This window comes from Ursus maritimus, unplaced genomic scaffold (assembly GCF_017311325.1).
Source record: "Ursus maritimus isolate PB19 unplaced genomic scaffold, ASM1731132v1 scaffold_29, whole genome shotgun sequence".
Lineage (NCBI taxonomy): Eukaryota > Metazoa > Chordata > Mammalia > Carnivora > Ursidae > Ursus > Ursus maritimus.
The window spans coordinates 23,503,903-23,516,205 of NW_024425452.1; the positions used below are offsets into that span (position 1 = coordinate 23,503,903).

General features: G+C 36.5%; 1 protein-coding gene across 2 annotated transcripts in view; it reads left to right on the forward strand.

Moving 5' to 3' along the window:
• Positions 1 to 12,303, forward strand: part of SMAP1 (small ArfGAP 1) — a 158,577-nt gene that overhangs the window by 24,744 nt on the left and 121,530 nt on the right. The window lies entirely within an intron of this gene.

Sequence of the window (12,303 nt, forward strand, 5' to 3'; positions counted from 1 at the left end):
GACCCTGGGATCACGGCCTGAGCCCAAGGCAAACGCTTAATGAATTGAGCCACCCAGGCGCCGTAACACAGTCTGCTTTCTTAAGATAATTAACGGATGTAAGTCTCTCTGAGTATATTTGCCTGCTCTATTTCCTGCAGTTAGACTTTGAGGTTTGGAGAGAGTAGGGGGTAGATTACTTTTGGGTTTTGCCTTATAACCCCTTGCCATTCCTGGTAGAAGAGCAGTGCATGCCCCAAATATTCTTTGGAGGAATCTTAGCATTATTTTTCTTATTTAGCTTTATTTTCTCTCTTTTCTTTCTTCACACTTTCTAAGCATGTGCTGGGCACTGAATTAAAATGCTGAAGTCTGTATATGTACTGATTATGCTGATTTATTCGTAGGGACTACAAATAGTTTGAGCAACAACCATTTACAAATACTTCATAGTAAATGTTTTATTACTGGGGCGCCTGGATGGCACAGCGGTTAAGCGTCTGCCTTCGGCTCAGGGCGTGATCCCGGCGTTATGGGATCGAGCCCCACGTCAGGCTCCTCCGCTATGAGCCTGCTTCTTCCTCTCCCACTCCCCCTGCTTGTATTCCCTCTCTCGCTGGCTGTCTCTATCTCTGTCAAATAAATAAATAAAATCTTTAAAAAAATGTTTTATTACTGTATTTGATGTAGGGATGTAAAAGTAACCCTTCACAGACCCTTTAAACAAACAAACAAAACCTCATCGGTATTGCTTAAACATGCCTTAAACATTTCTTAAGGTATGCCTTAAACCTGAGGAAGGCATATCCACTTCCTCAGGTCCGTTGTGCTTATTGCTCCTTTTGCCTTAATTCCTCTTGCCCACATAGCTGCATAGTTTGTTCCCCCACCTTCTTCAGATCTCTGGTGAAATACAACTTTTCCTGACCAAATAACAATTACCGTTCCCTTCCTCCTTTCCATCGATACTCCTTATCCATTTTTCCTTTATTTTTCTCCATAATATTCACTGCTGTTGACACACTGTTACTTTTATGTGTTTGTATACGGCTTTCCATTGGAATTTAAGCTCCATGAGGGCAGGAGTTTATCTATTTTGTTTATCATTGAATCTCCAGGGCCTTGTACAAGGTACAGTACAAGATATAGTAATACCTTGAAATAGTAAGCACTCAGTAAATATTTGTTAGGTAAATACATGTGTTGCTATTCCGAGTCTAACGGACTTAAAAAAGAAAAAAAAAAACATCTGAGGGAATTATCTAAATATTATAACTTAAATGCTCTTTCTGAATAGAGAGGTTTTAAATTCCTTTATTCTAGAACTTTTCTTTTAAAGGTTTTATGTTCTAATATGTAATTGGTTTGGTTGTGCATAAGGTTCTTACCAAATAAGATACTGAAGAGAGATGACTGCAGTGATAAGATTGACTCTTTTTTTATAAAACAAAAATGTTCGTTTCTTACCACTTAATGCCAATCTTGTTCCAGACAAATTTTGGGAGAAGAAATTAATTACCTCTGTTGTTGCAGGTGATCTTTGTATTTACAGGGCATTGTTGTTTTGCTTTTGGGTCTTTTTTTTTTTTTTTTTTTTTTTTGGATAGGAGATTTTTGTGAGCTCATTTTTTAGTAATCACAGTTGCTTGGCCTCTATTAATATTTCATATACCAACTTCCAGGAAGTGATTGATTAAAATAGCATGACTCTTCTAATCAGCATTGTAGTGACTCTTTAAAGCTTGTAAAGTCAGTCAGGAACCCTGATTATCAAGTGTTATCCCTACATGTCATCTTTTAGCGTCATGATGCTGCTTAATAGGAAAACATGAATTTGAGGTAGGTCAGCCATAGGTGACTAGGTCATACCAAAGTATGTTAGTTACTTTCAGATTTAAAAAAAAATAACGTTTTATTTCCTTCTTAGTATAACCTTATAGCTAAAATACTTATTATTTTAAAAAGCTAAACATTCCGTTGTATATGTTTGCTGGAAGAAATGGTGTGGCAATTCAAAATAATTATTGTTGAAATACTATTTATGGAACTTCTCTTTAAACTTTTTGTTTAATTCTGAAACTTTTTTTTTTGAAATTTTTATTTTTTTTTAAAGATTTATTTATTTTAGAGAGAGAGAGAACACGTGTGTGCAGGGAGGGGCAGAGGGAGAGAATCTCATGCAGGCTCCCCACTGAGTGGGGAGCCTGACATGAGGCTTGATCTCGCAATCCATGAGATTATGCATTAAAGAAATGTATGCAGGTTTTTTTTAAAAACAGCCTTATTGAGATATAGCTTACATACTATAAAATTCACTTATTTTAAGTGTGTAATACAATGATTTTTAATGTATTAACAGAGTTTTGCAGCTATCACCATAGTAAAATTCTAGAACATACCTATCATTCCCAAAAAACCCCTCCTCATGCTTATTTTCAGTGATTCCCCTCCCCCTACCACACCACACATATACACATGCAAGTTGTAGTTTGGTTGCTTACAATGTAGAAAACATGTTTTCAGGGGTTATTGCCTGGTTCTTTTGCTGATCTACAAGTGAACTTAAATCTGTAACCTAGCTGACCATGAGCAATGAAAGGCTCGGGTAGAGAACAAAAGGCCTTGGGATAGGAAAAGAGAAAGGGCTTCTTTCTTGTTTCATGCTAGATTGTAGACAGTATTTTGATACAGGCTGTTCTCTTTAGTCCTTTTATTGCTTTACTGTGTGTCCCCTTCCCTAGGCATCAACTACTACGATGCTGTCTAATGAAAATTCTCTTTTAAGTCTCAGTTGATTTTGCCCTTGTCCTCCTTTCTTTTCCCCCTTGATCAAAATTCTCTATCCTTTACAATTTCCTTCTCCAACAGATCAAACCAAATCCAGTTCTACTGCCTCTAATTTTGGGCATTATGGGGAAAGAAATAAAGTGAACTTGTAGTAGTGTGGGTATTGATACTTCTGGAGAGTTGAAAAGATTATTTGCATCTTTAAATCTGTCTTATTGACTTCAACAGTAAGTGACTTGGCATTTCAAAAAGTTAACAGGATAAAGCAAAAGCAGTCAGCCAATGTAAAGGAATTTTGTTTGGAAGGTTGGAATTATCGTAGTAGGGGATGCAGAGTTTCCACAATCGCATTTTGGGATCTGCCTGTGGTATAGTCTTGGCTCTTTCTCTCCCCCTTTCTAGCATTTTGACCTTAAGTTTCTCAGTCCTGAAAATGGTGTGGTAATACTACTTACCTCACATATTTATTAGGATTACATCAGACAGTATATCTGGAAATATGAATGCGTGTTCAATATGGTGGTGGTTTACTCTAAAAGTTACCTCCTAGCAGTTTTGGCAGCAGAACTCAGGGGGCTGCAAGGTCTTAGCTGTTATTTGTAAACTAGAGACGGCCTATGTGTTTATACCAGATGTTACAATGCATATAGACCATACAGAGATCAATAAAATGATCCTATTCTCAAAGAGATCACTCCCTGTTTCTCAGAAAACTTAGCTAAAACACTTAAGTGTAGATGATCATTGTGATAAATGTTACAAAAGTTTTGGGGGAATTGGAGAAGACGTTATAGAACTAAGTCTTAAAAAGAAATGACATTTAGCAGCTACTATTATATTCTCTGCTTATCTTGTTTTATTTTCTATTTATAAAAAAATTCAAAGTAGCTTTTCTGTTTGTTAGTCTGTCATGGTAATCAGAAACTTAAGAGAAATTTGTTCTCAGAAGAGAATGCATTTTCCTTATTTCTCAAATAGTATGAAAGCTACAAGATAAGTATATTTAGCTCTCAGTAAAATTCCTGTTCATTGTTTAGATATATAGTATTTTAAAGTATTGTTTAGATAGGTAATAACTTAGAGTTCTATAAACCTCATTTTTCCACTTTCTACAGAGTTTCCGTATCTTAAAACCATCTTTCATCTCTATTTGAAAGTTATTAGCCATTTGGTACTTGGTATTAAGTGCATATATATCACAACTTAAAAAAAAATCAAATTTGTGTTTCCATAAAAGAAACAACAATAATTAGGTGCTACATTATTGGTTTTTTTTTGTCTTATGCATTACAGCATAGCTGAAACTCTTCAAGGTTGGAGGGGAGAGGTACTATTCATTTTACCTAGAATGTACTTCATCCAGACTTTATGTGTTATAACTTATCTTTCAGTAATCGTCTCAAATGCCACGGTCCCTACACAGCTTATACTAATATCCCTGGCCAGCATTCATCTTTTCCTCTTATGTGTTCCCCTATCATTTGTACTTCACTATAACCATTCATTGTATGACTTCCTAGAATATAAACTCCTTGAAGGCAGGACCTGTGTTTTGTCTTCTTCATTTAATACCTCATAAAAACAGGCATTTAATACATATTTGGTGATTTAAATCAAATCTGGAAAAATAAGGTTTGATGAAACTGTGCTTTATTATTATTTAATACCTCTTAGAATTTTGGCTCTGAAATAAAGGATTAAATCTCTGGCACATTTATTTCCTGCCACTAACAAGCAAATATAATTCACATTGAATTAGGTAGATTTCAGGCTTAGATGCTGTAACAAGAGACCTCCAAATACTGTGACTTAAACAGGATATAAATTTATTTCTCCTTCACATTAGTCTGGAGATGAATTAGTCTGTGCAGTATGGACAGAGTAGTTATGTCATCTTCAACATGGGGCTTTCATATCTGAGTCAAAGATACCAGATTCATTTCTTATGATTCTCTGGCTAATGGGAAAGGGGAAGAGGCAAGGGGAACACATGCCTAATTTGGTTAATGCCAGAACATCATTTCAGCTCACATTCCATTGGCCAGAACTTGGTCATGTGGCCACAGCTGCAGTGGAGGCTGAGAATTGTAGTCTCTATCTGGGCAGCCATGTTTCTAGCTAAAATTTAGGGGCTTTTACTATTAAAGAGGCAGAATGGCTAAATGGATATTAAAAACAATTGTCCTGCTTCACAGTTAATTGTTTTTGTTTTCATTTTTTAAAATAGTAGATGAATTGCTTCAGGCATCAAAGAAAGAACCTGTATATTTGACTAAGTCATCAGACTTAGCAGATTTTTTATTATGCTGCCTCTACACCCTTAGTATAGGCCTGTTTCCTTATTGTAGGTGATGTGGAGGGCCATGTAGAGCCTGGCTAGTGAGAAATTTACCATTTACTTTAGCAGATAAAACTAATTACAAATGAAAAAATATCAGGTACCTATTGGAACATACATACTGTGTGAAACAAGCTGTCATGGGCTGTAGACATCTATAGGAAAGGAGAGTGGAAGGATGAAGTCATAAAGAAAGGCTTTCTGGATAATATGGACTAGTTAGGCCTTGAAAATGAGGTAAGATTTGTATGGTCATAAGCTGAACAATCTAGGCAAGGGAAATAGTGTGTAGGAAAGTTTCAATACAGGATAATTGAGTTGTATTCAAGAGAAAGCAATGAGTCTGTTCTGATTGGCTCCCTGAGTATGTACGTTGGAGAACTGCAAAATAAAGTTGGTTTAAGAAGGATCAAGATTATAAGTGGTCATGAAAGCAAAACAGAGGAAAATAGAAAACTGTTAAAAGCTTGGAGTTGGAGACTGAAATAGTGAAAGAGTTTAATCTGATAATTCAGAGTGGGTGAATCTCCTTTCTTTTCTCCTCCTTCCATACTAATCTGATAATGGAATTCAGAATGAATGAATTCCCTCCCTCTCCTGCCTGATCTCCATGAGGTTACCTATGACCTCTTAGTTTTAACACTTGCGTTTATTCTCTCCTAATCCCATTCTTGACTTCCCTGAAGTTTTTGACATTGTCGACTGTATTTTCTTTAAGATCCTGGCCTTTTTCTTGGTATTACTTTTCATTTTCTCCCTAAGACTTTGTATTCTGCTTCTTTTGCTCTTTTGTTCTTGTGGCTACAACTGCCATCTTGAAGGTGCTCAGGTTTGTATATCTAGTTTGAACATAAGTCCTGTATTCCTCATTGTTTGATGGACATTTTCATCTCCATGTGTCACTGTCATTTAAAGCATTCAGTAGATTACCTGCAAAATTTTCTGAGTCTACAAGTACCTTTATGCTTTAAATCCCAGATTTAAATAGAACACGACATTTTGGTCTCTACTTTCTCCTTTATCACTGTTTCCCAATCACTAACTCCTGTCAGTTCTTCCTGGTGATTCTCACATTTGTCCATTTCCGTTCTTATTGTTGCCACATTTATTAATCCTTTAAGGTGATATGTTTGGATCGTTAGCATTCTCTTAAGTATTCGGTGATGAAGGATATGAATAAAGGTGCTAATATTGGTGAGACCAAATAACATCTTCTCTTTTGTTACTAGAGCTTTGTTTTAGTGTGATTGTGATTATGAGATAAATAATATCAGTTTAGTTGATGCTCGCTTATTTGTGTTGCTTTTAAGTGAGGTAGTGATATGGATCACTCAACCCAGTATTTGAATTCTAAGTAAACTCTGGATTTTTTCCTCAGCAGATTTAATTCCTGGTATATTAAAATAAATTTTCACAATTTGAGTCATTTACTCAGTAAGAATAATGAAAACAGGTCAAGAAGTGTGCTGAATGCTTGGGTTGAAGACCTTGTCAAGAATAATTTAGAATCTTGCTCTTCTAAATGTACTTTGTGGATGGCAGCTTGGACATCATTGGTTACTTGTTAGGAATGCAGGATCTCAGGTGCCTCTGGAGGACTACAGAATGAGAATGTGTAATATACCTAGGGTTATGTATGCGCATTAGAGTTTGAGAGATACCGATCTTTGTCTACTTTGTCGTTCTTTAATTTTTCTTAGTTTGAGAGTTAGCTCTAAAGTAATTAAACCCTCTAGCTATTTACCTATTTGTATATATATGTTTGTTTACCTTAGACTTTTGTGTAAACTTCAGAACAGATTGCTGGAAGTATTATATATAAATGTTGGAGAGTAACTGGGGGAGGCAACTCTAGCTAGAGCAGTGATGGGAGTCCTCTGTAAGCAGGTAGCATGTGAACTGAGGCCAATACAACAGAGTGAGCCAGGCATATGGAGACCTAAGGAAGAAACATTTGGGGCAGAGACAGCAACAAATGCAGAAGCAAGAAGGTAGGAGAGGGGGGCGCCTGGGTGGCACGGCGGTTAGGCGTCTGCCTTTGGCTCAGGGCGTGATCCCGGGGTTGTGGGATCGAGCCCCACATCAGGCTCCTCCGCTGTGAGCCTGCTTCTTCCTCTCCCACTCCCCCTGCTTGTGTTCCCTCTCTCCCTGGCTGTCTCTATCTCTGTCGAATAAATCAATAAAATCTTAAAAAAAAAAAAAAAAAAGAAGGTAGGAGAGGGCATATGTAATCATAGATCACCTTATGCTAAAATTGTTCACTCCATGTTATAATTAAGATTTATCCATGTTGATACATGCAGATTATTCATTTTCACATTCATTTGTAGGGTGAGATAATCATATTAGTGAACTTTCATTTCCAGTCATTTTAGGAATCCATGCTGCTATAAATATTCTGGTACATGCTTCTTAAATACATGTATGAGTTTCTTTGTAGTGTTTTTCAGCCATATTTGACCATGACTCAGAGAAAAGCATTTTACAGCATTACTTGATTTTTGTGTGTACATGTGCCTATATACATATATATGTGTTACTGATTTTTTAAGAGATTTATTTATTTTAGAGAGAGAGTAAGTGCATGCGTGAGTGTGCTCATATGGGGTTAGGGCTCACTGGGAATCCCAAGCAGACTCTGTGCTGAGCTTGGAGCCTGATGTGGGGCTTGATCTCATGACCCTGAGATCACCACTGGAATGCAAACCAAGAGTAGGGTACTCAACTGACTGTGCCACCCAGGCTCCCCTATGTTGCTTATTTTTTAAAGAAGTGTAATGAAACTATTTTTACCCTTTCTGTGATGCAGTCATATCTTTTTTCCTTCTCTTTTAAAAATAAATACTTGTAGGGGCGCCTCGGTAGTGCAGTCGTTAAGCATCTGCCTTCGGCTCAGGGCGTGATCCCGGCGTTCCGGGATTGAGCCCCACATCGGGCTCCTCCGCTGGGAGCCTGCTTCCTCTCCCACTCCCCTGCTGTGTTCCCTCTCTCGCTGGCTGTCTCTCTGTCACATAAATAAATAAAATCTTTAAAAAAAATTTAAAAAATAAAAAAAATAAAAATAAATAAAAATAAATACTTGTTGAGATTAAATTAATGAGTTGTGATCTGCCATTTAAAATAACTGCTATAGGGTATGTTATATATGAGTGTGTACGTGTACCTAGATATATCATATTACATGTATAAATTGGTCAGTCCATATGTGTGTGTGTCTAAGCATGAGAGTGTGTGTGTGTGTGTGTGTGTGTGTGTGTGTATGAATAGATTGCCTGGTGGAAGAGTTTATTCATCTAGATTTCACCAAATTGTTTTTTAAATGGTTATACATATTTATACCTGTCTTGGCCTCCTGAGTCTGGGAACTTAGCTTTTTACCTTTGTGTCTGTGGTCTTTTAATAGCATTTACTTGGCATAGAGTTGGTAAGTATTCACCAATAGTTTGGTGAATGAAAATGAGGATTTCATACCAGTACTTGAATGACTACCGTGTTGAGCAGCTATTATTTTATCAACTTTAGGCAAATTTTACAAGGCTAATTATTTAATAGAGTGGATAACCCAATTGTAATTTTGGTTGGGCTTTTAAAAGTCTATTTTTGAAGGTCCCTAACCATATTGGTTAAGATGCAATAGCTATATTCCAAAGAACGATGCATTGACAAAATTGCATTATTATTTGAATTGGTAAAAAAAGATTGGGGCTAGCATTTCCCATAAGTGATAGCAGTGTGTAAAGCTGTGTAAAACCTGAACATCACTTAACATTTAATTATATCTAGCTTTTTGTTCAATAGTAATATGCCTATTTTTTTTTCTGTTACTGCTAGCATTATTCTTGTATATTGCTTTTATACATTTGATCCCTTTATTATCTTTGCTTATTGTAAAAATGCACCACTCTATTTGGTGCTACAGCTTTTTACCTGCTTGGACAGTTATTATTACATCGTGCAAATGATGCTTTCTTTCTTTCTTTCTTTTTTTTTAAAAAGATTTTATTTATTTGTTTATTTGAGGGGGAGAGAGAGATAGGAGCCAAGGGAGAGGGACAAGCAGACTCCATGCTGAGTGTGGAGCCTGATGCAGGGTGGACAAGCAGACTCCATGCTGAGTACGGAGCCTGATGTAGGGCTCAATCCCATGACCCCAAGACCATGACCCAAGCTGAAATCAAGAGTTGGACATTCAACTGACTGAGCCACCCAGGCACCCGCAAATGATGCTTTCAAATTAATTCATTTAGTCATAACATTTGCTGCATCAGAAAAATTGTGCTGTAGAGAAAAGTCTCCATTTGTATTTGGCTGTGGGTCTAACATATTCTGAGGGGAATCATTCTATTTTAAGAACGAAAATGAAGCCACACTTGGAGAGTGTTGAAAATCTTTTCCCATCATGCTCTGGATTCACTGCCTTTTTGGGAGTTGTTTTTGAGGAAAGTTTCAAGATACAGTTGTTTTGCAGACCAGTGTAGAAACTTTTCTAGAGTAGGAACATACTGTATTTTGATTTTCAAAATTTCTTAAGATGACAATAACTTGCACTTAAGTAGTGCTTTAAAAATTTCAAAATATTTTCTGTACAGGACTCACTTAAATAATGAGGCAGCCAATCCTGACTCCACTTAACATATGACAACCTTGTTTCTCAGTTTGTTATTAGTGCAGGGTAATTCATGCCTCTCAGTGACAGCCGAGTAGGTTGACAATACAGGTCTTTTGGTCTCTAATTCATTTCCATGCTGTTAGCAATCAAACATTTAAATCGAACATGTCCCAGATGTTTGTCAGTTTATAGGTATCATTTTTCAAATTTAAAAGGAGGATATTTTGGTATAAATTGTATATGCATAAACTACCTCATAAGGAATTTTGGAGAGGAATGTGTTTAGTTTTACTGCATTGTAGTTACTGGCTTCAGTGTTAATTTTGTAGATTAAATCTCACCTTTAGATAAAAAGTATGTACTTAATACAGAAGTCTAATAAATGGTTTAAAAAGCTTGGCTTTTATTGATATCTCATATGTATATATTTTTTTCATAATCAGGTGATTTATAAAAGTCAGTTGGGTATAAGCTTCTGAATAGTTGACATAATCGTCAGATAATACTTTTATTTTTCCATTTTTACTTTACACAAGCAGTACATGAAAATAATCATAAGGTTATTTAAAATTACATTTTTCACAGAGCTGGAACAAACAATCCTAAAATTTGTATCGAACCAGAAAAGACCCCAAATTGTCAGGCCAATGTTGAAAAAGAAAACCAAAGCTGGGGTCATCACAATACCTGACTTCAAGCTATATTACAAAGCTGTGATCAACAAGACAGCATGGTACTAGCACAAAAACAGACAGATCAATGGGAAAGAATAGAGAGCCCAGAAATGGACCCTCAACTCTATGGTCAACTAATCTTCAACAAAGCAGGAAAGAATATCCAATGGAAAAAAGTCTTCAATAAATGGTGCTGGGAAAATTGGACAGCCACATGGAGAAGAATGAAACTGGACCATTCTCTTACACCATACACAAAGATAAACTCAAAATGGATGACAGACCTAAATGTGAGACAGGAGTCCATCAAACTCCTAGAGGAGAACACAGGCAGCAACCTCTTCGACCTCAGCTACGGCAACTTCTTGCAAGACACGTCTCTAAAGGCAAGGGAAACAAAAGCAAAAATGAACTATTGGGACTTCATCAAGATAAAAAGCTTCTGCATGGCAAAGGAAACAGTCAACAAAACTAAAAGGCAACCTATGGAATGGGAGAGGATATTTGCAAATGATGTATCAGATAAAGGACTGGTATTCAAGATCATTAAACAACGTAATCAAACTCAGCATCCAAAAAACAAATAATCCAGTCAAAAAATGAGCAGAAGACATGAACATACACTTTTCTAAAGAAGACATACAAATGGCCAACAGACACATGAAAAAATGCTCCACATCACTTGGCATCAGGGAAACACAAATCAAAACCACAATGAGATATCACCTTACACCAGTTAGAATTGCTAAAGTTAACGGATGCAGAGAAAGGGGAACTCTCTTAAACTGTTGGTGGGAATGCAAGCTGGTACAGCCACTCTGGAAAACAGTGTGGAGGTTCCTAAAGAAGTTAAAAATAGAGCTACCCTACGACCCAGCAATTGCACTAGTGGGTATTTACCCCAAAGATACAGATGTAGTGAAAAGAAGGGGCACCTGCATCCCAATATTCATAGCAGCAATGTCCACAATAGCCAAACTGTGGAAGGAGCCAAGATATCCTTCAACAGATGAATGGATAAAGAAGATGTGGTTCACATATAAAATGGAATATTATTCAGCCATCAGAAAGGATGAATACCTACCATTTACATCGACATAGATGGAACTGGATGGAATTATGCTAAGTGAAATAAGTCAATCAGAGAAAGACAATTATCATATGATTTCACTCGTGTGTGGAATATAAGGACTAGCGCAGAGGATCATAAGGGAGAGGAGGGAAGACTGGATGGGAGGAAATCAGAGAAGGAGACAAACATGGGAGACTCTTGACTCCGGGAAACAAACTGAGGGTTGTTGAAAGGGAGGTGGGTGGAGGGATGGGGTAGCTGGGTGACGGGCATTAGGGAGGGCATGTGATGTGATGAGAACTGGGTGTTATATACGCAGGTGATGAATCATTGAACACTACATCAAAAACTAATGATGTACTCTATGTTGGCTAATTGAATTTAAATTAAAAAAAAGAATGTTTAAAATTATCAAGAAAATACATTTAAAGACATAAAGAATAGTACAGCTAAGGCTTTGTGTTCTTGTATCCTTCTGTGAGTTTCTCTACTGTGTTTTTCAGAATTTTTAACCATGATCCAAAGAACTATTATTTTATAGCACACTGTAGTTTATAACTTTTCTTAGTTCAGGGTTATATTTGGGATTTATTCGTGTTGTTATAAGGCTTGTTGAGGCTGACCTTATTGTTTCTCAGTCTTTCTAACATTTAGTTGATTAAAAAATTTTTTTCCAATGTGTTGAATGTAGAATGGAGATTGTTGTAGGTTTAAAGTACATTTTCCCTACTAGCTCATAAATGTTTTTTATGTTTATTGGTCATACATTTCTTCTGTGAATTACTTATTCATACCTTTTTACACATTTTTCTTTTCGGTTGGTTGTGTGTTTCTTATGTCTACA